This window comes from Papilio polytes, unplaced genomic scaffold (genome assembly GCF_000836215.1).
Source record: "Papilio polytes unplaced genomic scaffold, Ppol_1.0 DF823912.1, whole genome shotgun sequence".
Taxonomy (NCBI): Eukaryota; Metazoa; Arthropoda; class Insecta; order Lepidoptera; family Papilionidae; genus Papilio; species Papilio polytes.
Genome location: NW_013525292.1, coordinates 239136 through 247227, shown reverse-complemented (window position 1 = coordinate 247227; position 8092 = coordinate 239136). Strand labels below are relative to the sequence as shown.

The window sequence follows — 8092 nt, the reverse complement described above, 5'->3', positions numbered from 1 at the left end:
TAATTACAAAAAATAATAGTATAACACTTTAAAATGTATTTAGCGTTATTTCCAACTGGGTTTTAATTCATTTTAAAATAGCAAACGATAATTTTCCGATAAGACATAGTTTTATAACATCATGTTTAAATAATCGTTTATTACGTACTAGACATTTAGAGAGTTCTATTTTAATCTTATCTATTGCAAAACTATTCTGTAATGTATTGAGCGATATAACCGAGTGACTCAAACTATCGTTTGAATGAATTCTATCGTTCATCTATCAAAGGAAATGAGGCGGTTTTTTTATGTTTCAAGAAAATCGTTATCTTTCCGGTTATTAGAGATTTATGACTAGTGGTTGATAGTTTTTAGAAGTAATACGTTAATATTAAATGTTCTTCTGTTTTGATGTAACAAGCGTAAAATGCGCGCGGTGATTGTCGATAGAATAAAGTATTGTAGCGATGAGTCGTACGAAACGTGGTTAATGTGTGACGACCTTAACTTTCCTATACCATTCGGTAGATTTTTATAAAGAAAGATTTGCCTTATCTAATATACGTCTGATTTGATAAGAACTATCTTACTATTGCAAATACGAAAGTTACCTTAAGGTGTCGCCCGAACGGCCTGATGGTTCTTGTATTTTGAACAGATGTAAAATTGTCTGTAAGAACTAAGAACACATGGCTACTAACTATTTTTTTTATTCGCGCGGATGAAGTCGTGGGCAAAGTTAGTTTTTTAAAATAAGATATATAGATTAGGTAATTAAAATAAGATTATCCGTAGCGTTTTAGGTTATCTTTTAAAATCGTAAAATATATACGGTTAGTTTCCGTATAAACTTGTTTCGTTATGGCAACATATGTACGGTAGTTATTAATGATGGTAGAATCACATTAAAATCACATTCTAAGTGGCTGATAGTCGAAACATAAATTTTTAATAGAAATATGATATGTTGGGGAAACGTTCTCATGTATCTGTTCACATGGTGTTCAAAGTTTATTTTGTTTATTGGGAATTGGTTTGTTCGTGTTATTTATTGTATCAATATAATTTTCTAAACAATCTATACTAATATAATAAAGCGTAAACACACACATTGTTACCTAAGATGTCAGCAATTACAGCATGTTTTTAAATAATTCTTTTGTTAATATAAATTCCTACACTTACGTCACGCTTTAGACTATATATTTCCACGCCAGTAAACAGGGGGTAAATATTTTACATAAAATCCTAATGTAGGAAAGAGACCATAAGTTGCTGCCAACATCAAGGTAGCAAGGTTGTCATCATGTCATGTCATTTTGACATTTGTAGTTTGACAAATGTAAACAATAAAATAAAATTTTCATAATTTCATGCGGATGAAGTCGCACGTGAACAGTTAGTCTTTAATAATGATGTAAGATGATTTTGAGAAAAAAATATATAATAAAACAAGTAATTACTTGTATTACAAGATTTGATCTACTAAATAAAATATGATAGTGAAATATTTTCCCATGCGCAAGCGCCGGAATAGTAACATTTATGGCGTTAATGAGTGGTAATTAATTCTTTTGAGACGCCGATATTTACGTTTAAAGTAGTCGGATCATTCACTTCTAGCTACGTTATTGGTCGTAATTAGTTTCGGAGAACCTTTATCATCTCATCGAGACGTCAACATTATATTTACACATGCATTCAATCATTAAAAGAACGTCAAGGTATAAAAAGAAATTTGTTTTGATAATTCTAAATTGTTTACTTCGACATTTTTGTACAATGCAACCCTACTATTTTAAAAAGTACATCCAAATAGTTGCGTGATACGGAATGCGTGGACATCTTAAAACTGTAGGGTTATCTATGTAAATGCATAGCTATAGGACAGTGGCAACCGCACATCGCCCTCTTACCTTCCACGAAACAGTTCATAGAATTTCAAATGCACGCCTCGAAATAATGGCCACATGTGTCGAATGCTTATATTCAATTTGTTCGATTTAATCAAATCGTTTAAAACCCCGGCAAGCAGTCAGTTTACTTTTGTTGTTTTTATAAAAAATATTTTAATGTTTACATTATGTAAAATATTCAATTGCTAATCACAAAATTAATACACAAATGGCAAGAAAGGCCACTGGTAGATGTATTTAACTATAATAATTGTGATGTTGGCTTGTATTGTTGTCTCTTTCTCAAAAGGCATTTTATCCAATTTACTAACCCCCAAGTTTAGTAACGTAATATATGGTCTAAAGCGTGTTGTAAATGTAAGACTTTGCAATACAAGAATTATTTAAAAACATACTGTGATTACTGACATTATTCATAACAGACAAAAAATAGAAAATTTTACTTAGATCTCAAAAGATACAAGCATTGTTCGCAATAAATAACCTTTATGACTTAAAAAGGAATTTTATTTGCTCTATAAAATAGGCAAGACTTGATAAACGTCAGTTTTCGATAAGCGTTTAACAAAATTCGTATGTCTAGGCCAGGGGTGGCGAACATTTGTGCATCAGAGTGCCATTTTTTAACGAAATGTTTAATGCGGTTAGGCGTGCTATTGAATAATTTAGACGGCGATTATTACGTCATTTCCATGTTGCACATACATATTTTTTGTAGTGTTTTTATGGTGTGCCTAAAATATTATTTCGTGTGCCATTTATGGCACGCGTGCCAGTGGTTCGCGACCCCTGGTCTAGGCGTTCGTTATCAGACTTAATGAGAGGGCGGTCTGGCAGGCGGAACCGGCATCGCCACGTAATTACAATTTCAATGACCGATCGCATCACACACACTCTGTCTATCAATGTTGTAAATACATAGTCAAAGAAAATAATACGATCCCCACTTAAGGTCTGATTTTGTATAGCAAACATTATATGAGCTTTTAACACGTTGGTATGACATGACGAAATGGGTAGGAAATTAAATTCTAACAATTTCTAGTGTTTTTAAGACTTTTCAATTGTTTTTGTAATGTTTTAAATGTAGTTTTATCGTTGAACTGATTATTTGTTTTGTTTTTTTTTTTTTGAAGTATTTCCGCGACTTTCAGTCAGAAGTTCGAGTTTGTATGAATATGTTATAGTTGATTGTCGTCTAGATTGTTTGTCTGTGGCGATATCCAGACAATTCCTGTAGTTAGCATAAAGGGCGTGCGAGTGAGACGGTGCTAGTTGAATATTCAGTTGGTGAGCGAGTGAGGTGTGTCAATAGGCGATACGATCCCCGCCTACTTTAAATATAGCGTAGAGGAACGGCAGAGACGTGGTCAGCCTAACATCCATCATGCGCCGTACTCGTCTTCTGACGTGATGTGACATCTAGAAATGACAGCGTCAACAAAACGTTCACTACAATAGGACAAATCTATTACTTAACGTATTTAAATCGTAATTTTATGATCTTGTGTTCCATACTTTTTAGTCTTGTTTACTAATGTTTTGACAATCTAGTCTTTAAAGCCGGCGATAGACGTTCAGTTTTTAGTGCGTGTTGGCAAAATTTTAACTGGCAGTTGATGATTTCGATTGCTCAGATCTTGACGTGTGTAGCGGGTTGAAACTTCTTAGTTTCGTTGTCTTCTTGATGTTTTGTTTGTCTTATAGGAATTTGAAAAATATGTAATGTACAAAATAGAGCTTTGTTTTATGTATATTGGCATCATTTAGCAATTCACCGTTTCATCGCAATGAATCAACCGCGTGCTATATGTTGGTACATTGGCTGATGTTTGTCAAACAATTTGTCCAAAGCATTACGTTTTTTTCTTTCACTTCGTTACTAAGTTGATAGACAAGCACATAGGTTACAAACTAAGTTTTATTGCTTACTCTTATCATATAATAACGGCAAAGGTCATTTCGTTCGATAAATGACAATAATTACTTGTTGATTGACGTTACGATGATGTAAAGTGGATTTTTTATCATATCATTTTAATTTATATTTAAATGAAACTTAGTTGTTTTATTACTAATGACGTGCATGTCCGGTATTTCTCGGGTGTATTTGAGAAATACTGTACGTCTTAAACATTACTATAGAAAATATTTACTTGTAATTTTTTTAGTATGCCTTAAGGCTGGTGTGTCTATGTTTTCTTTCGTATTGTGTTGGCATGTTGGCACATTGTGTTGGTGTTGGATGCAACATTGGGCGTGTGACGTGTACCGCGTGGGCCCGGCGCGGCGTCCGGGCGGCGCCGCGGCCGACGCCGGCGCCGGCTGACGCTATAATTCGGCCGGTCCGCTATTTCGGTCGATTCACACGCGTTCCGACCGCCAGAGGCGAGCGGACATCGTAGTTTTTTTTTTTAATAAAAACGTCGCAATCGTGGCATTATCAACTAGTGTTTACTTAAAATTATTAGAGATTTTTTTATTTCAAATAACTATACTGTAATTAAATCACATATAACTTCTAGAATCTTCTTCGATCTTGTTTGTTGATTACGTAGTTTGTTTTAAATACTACATATCTATCTTTATCAGAGATATTTAACGCCTTTTGTAAAAACAAATGATAGTTTTAAAGAACTTTCTACTTTCTATAAGAAGTTATTTTTGTAAATCTTTTATAGATTTGTAGAGCACTACAATATTCTACAATTACGAGCCCATATTATAGCTATCTATCTAATATAAAAACGCAAGTTTTGATGTTTGTTTGAGTTTGTAACCTAAACTGCTGAACGGATTCCGAAGAAATTTGGCATAGACGTAGGTAGAGGATAGACTGGAAGACAAATAGGCTGTTTTATTTTTTAATTCCACGCGGACGGAGTTGCAGTCGATAGCTAGTAATACATTATTATAATGAAATAATTGTGTGGCATTTACAGCATAGAAACAACTTATGCTTACATGTAAAAAAATTGTTAACATAATGACGAATCGACTTCCGCGATACTGCTTCGACAACTAAGTTTACTTTGCTTGATAAGTAATCGTATACTACGAATTATGTAACTATTGGTATCTTAAAGTAAGCTTTTTTATAACTTTGACACATTGAAATCCTACTTGACATTGATTACATTTTTTTTATATCCGTTAAAGCTTTCCTTGCAGTTATGCCAAAACTTCGGAAACCTGACTTATGGTCGAATACTGAAACGACAATACGACGACACGCTTATACTCAAACTCCATTAAATTTTTGAAGTCTGTCAAATAATTAGCACTTTCCCAGCTTTCTTGTAAGATTCGTTTCACTATTCGGACGTCAGTTTGGTTATTCTCGAGTTCTCGAGTAGCACTGTCATTTGAATTTATACCCTAGTTCCAACGCATTAACATTCTTAATTAATCGATAGATTGTGTAAGGTCGACGCCGCGTGTTGAAATATGAACCGTCTCCTGATCGCATATAACTCATATCACATTGACCGGTTCAAAGTAAGAGCTCTAATTAGCATTGTAAATTGCACTTTATTTTGATTGCGACAGGGATTTTTTTGTTTTAACTATAAGAGTAACATGTGCCGTAGTAGTTATGAAAGAAATTTCAGTCACGCCACTTTATACGTATAATATTTATGTAGTTATTTCAGAGTTATAACGTTGTATGCATGTTTAGGGTTAAATGAAAAGAAGTTCTATGTTCTAGGCAGTATGGTAGAAATTTGTTTGATTGTAGTTTTATGCAGGGCACACGCTGAAGTCAACAACTGATATTATTTATATCTGGCAGTAGCTAGATGGCGCGCTAGGCGTTTAGGGTCATTTACTTTCATTGCTCGCTCGTTTTTTAGTAGCTGTCTCTGCGTACGGTATGCAGTACTGTGTGAATCATTGTTACGCTGTTCTAAATACTCCGACAATGTTATTTGACCGCCCATTTCGGGCTACATTCTTACCGCAAAGGACATTTGTAATTCTTAAGTAGTGCATGCAGTTTTGTATGTGGTGAAACTATTCTCGCTTTAAGACTAATTACAATACATTGCCTTTTGTTTTTGCTTAATACACAAAGGGTTTTGAACGCAAGTTTCGTTATTATTAACTACAGCGTCTGTAATGCCAAAATCGTCGAACTCTTTGGTATGCAGGCGAATGCATCGATTGTTTAGATATTTCTTGCGCAAGTGCCGTTAAACACTTCTGCGGTACGTCATAAAATCTTATTGAATTCAACGAGCGGCGCGATTTGTATTCGCGTAATGTCGAACAGTAAGAGGAACGACTTCACACGTCCGCCCCCGCCGGCGCCGGAATCGCAAATGCACGCCGCATTCGGAATTCAAAAATATTGATGGCATTCGAAATGACCAATAGCGCGTGCCGGCTCATTCGTAAATGGAATAGAGCGCGTTCCGGATTCAAACGACAACATTTTCGGCGCGACTCGTACGCGCGGAATGTGAATGTTGGACCGCCAGTACTGTCATGAAGGTACTTACTACCTACTACTTGGTACTCGATAGATGACAAATGTTGCCAGTCTTATAGGAGAAAATTGTTTCCGCGACATGGTATATTCGTTAAAATGACAAACATATGTTATAACACTGGGAATTTGACACATAATGATCTACCAAAAAACGTAGTTGTATAATCAAAAACGTCGCAATTATTATCATAACATAACCTCAATTTTGTCTTTGAAATGTGTAACAGACGCCTATTTCCCGCCACAGATTAGCTAGAAACCCGACAATTATATAAAAAGACGAAATACAGATAATATAGGTTGTCGGTCCGGTGCAGCGGTCCTAATTGCTATTTGGTATTTTACCTGGTCCGGTTATGTGATGTTTGTTTTAGGGCTTGTTCGTTTTTTAGACCCGCGGGAGTAACGCGGTTGTTGATTACTTCTTTCGGGAATCGCAGAACATGGTCGATATTTTTTTACAAAAAAGTATTTGCTACATTATTTGTTTATAGTCTAAAACTGAATTGTAATTCAAAAAGTTAGAAGTCTCGTACAACTTATTGAAACTAGCATTTTTAGTTGTCTTTGTCCTTCTAGTTTATAAAATAATTTGTGTATTTTCATATTTAATTACAATATAATGTTTTTGTTACAGAAACTCCCCCTCCACCATACAGTCGCTACGTGATGGACGACGTGAAGCCTAAAGGTGAGTTTATATCTTATATTGTCTCATCTCAGCGTATAATTTTTTTTTAAGAAATATATTTTAAACGGCTTTCTCAATGCCCTTTTTACATTAGTAAACTTACTCATCTTATTCCTTAGAATTGACACTAAAACCGCGTTTATTGTGCCATGCCACTGCCACGGTTATGACTTCCAAGAAATTAAAAACTTTAAAAGTAAAACAAGACACTAAAACGTTTAACAACTTTAAAAATGCTCTAAAATGACGTCATTGTCCGCTTTATGTAACATTAAATTAATAAAAAAATGTATTCGTCTCTTTTGTGTTGGTAAATATGAGTTAATTCAAACATATGAAGGCAAACTAAGAGATATTACGTTAATGTGAAGATTTATTTGTTTCGATACAAAGCATAGACAGCGGCGTCGAAAAGCGGACAGTGGAATCCGGCCCGGAGCCGGCGCCCGAGCCCGACGCTCTTCCTGGAAATTAGGGATCGCTAGTGATGTACTTAATTGTCGATATTCAACCACAGGAAATATAAAAAAATGTGTCTAAACCAGCCAGTGGCACGACACCTAAAAACTTAATTCTATCGGTTACGTGGTTATTGGACAAGATTATAGCTATACGAAGAATTTTTGTATATCAAAACACGCAATTGTGTAATGTTAACTAGACTAGATGTGTCATAATCATATACGATGAGATGATCGAGTTAATAAATAGATTTATGACTGATGACTTAAATCCTGTTAATATAGATGTAATGCAGGAAGTTAAATCGTTCAATGATCAATCAATGTACAAATTCATATTAAATGTTTTCTTGTCACACATCATTTTAATTATTCATACAAGGACATGTATATGTTATTTATATGTGTACGTTTGAAGAAAAGTAGGCAGCCTACAAGTCGCGCGGCCTTGTTTGGTGGTGTCAGATTTCTAAATTGCGTATGTTTTATGCATAATCTGTCGCGGATTTGCGTAATTTAAAAATGTTACTACTTTGGAGAAGTGATATAA

General features: G+C 34.7%; 1 long non-coding RNA gene across 1 annotated transcript in view; it reads left to right on the top strand.

Moving 5' to 3' along the window:
* Nucleotides 1-6994: 6994 nt before the first annotated feature.
* The window catches only part of LOC106102774, an 11959-nt gene continuing 10861 nt past the window's right edge, over nt 6995-8092 (top strand). The window contains exon 1 of the long non-coding RNA XR_001225598.1: nt 6995-7081. This is a non-coding gene — a long non-coding RNA (uncharacterized LOC106102774). The remainder of the gene's footprint in view (nt 7082-8092) is intronic.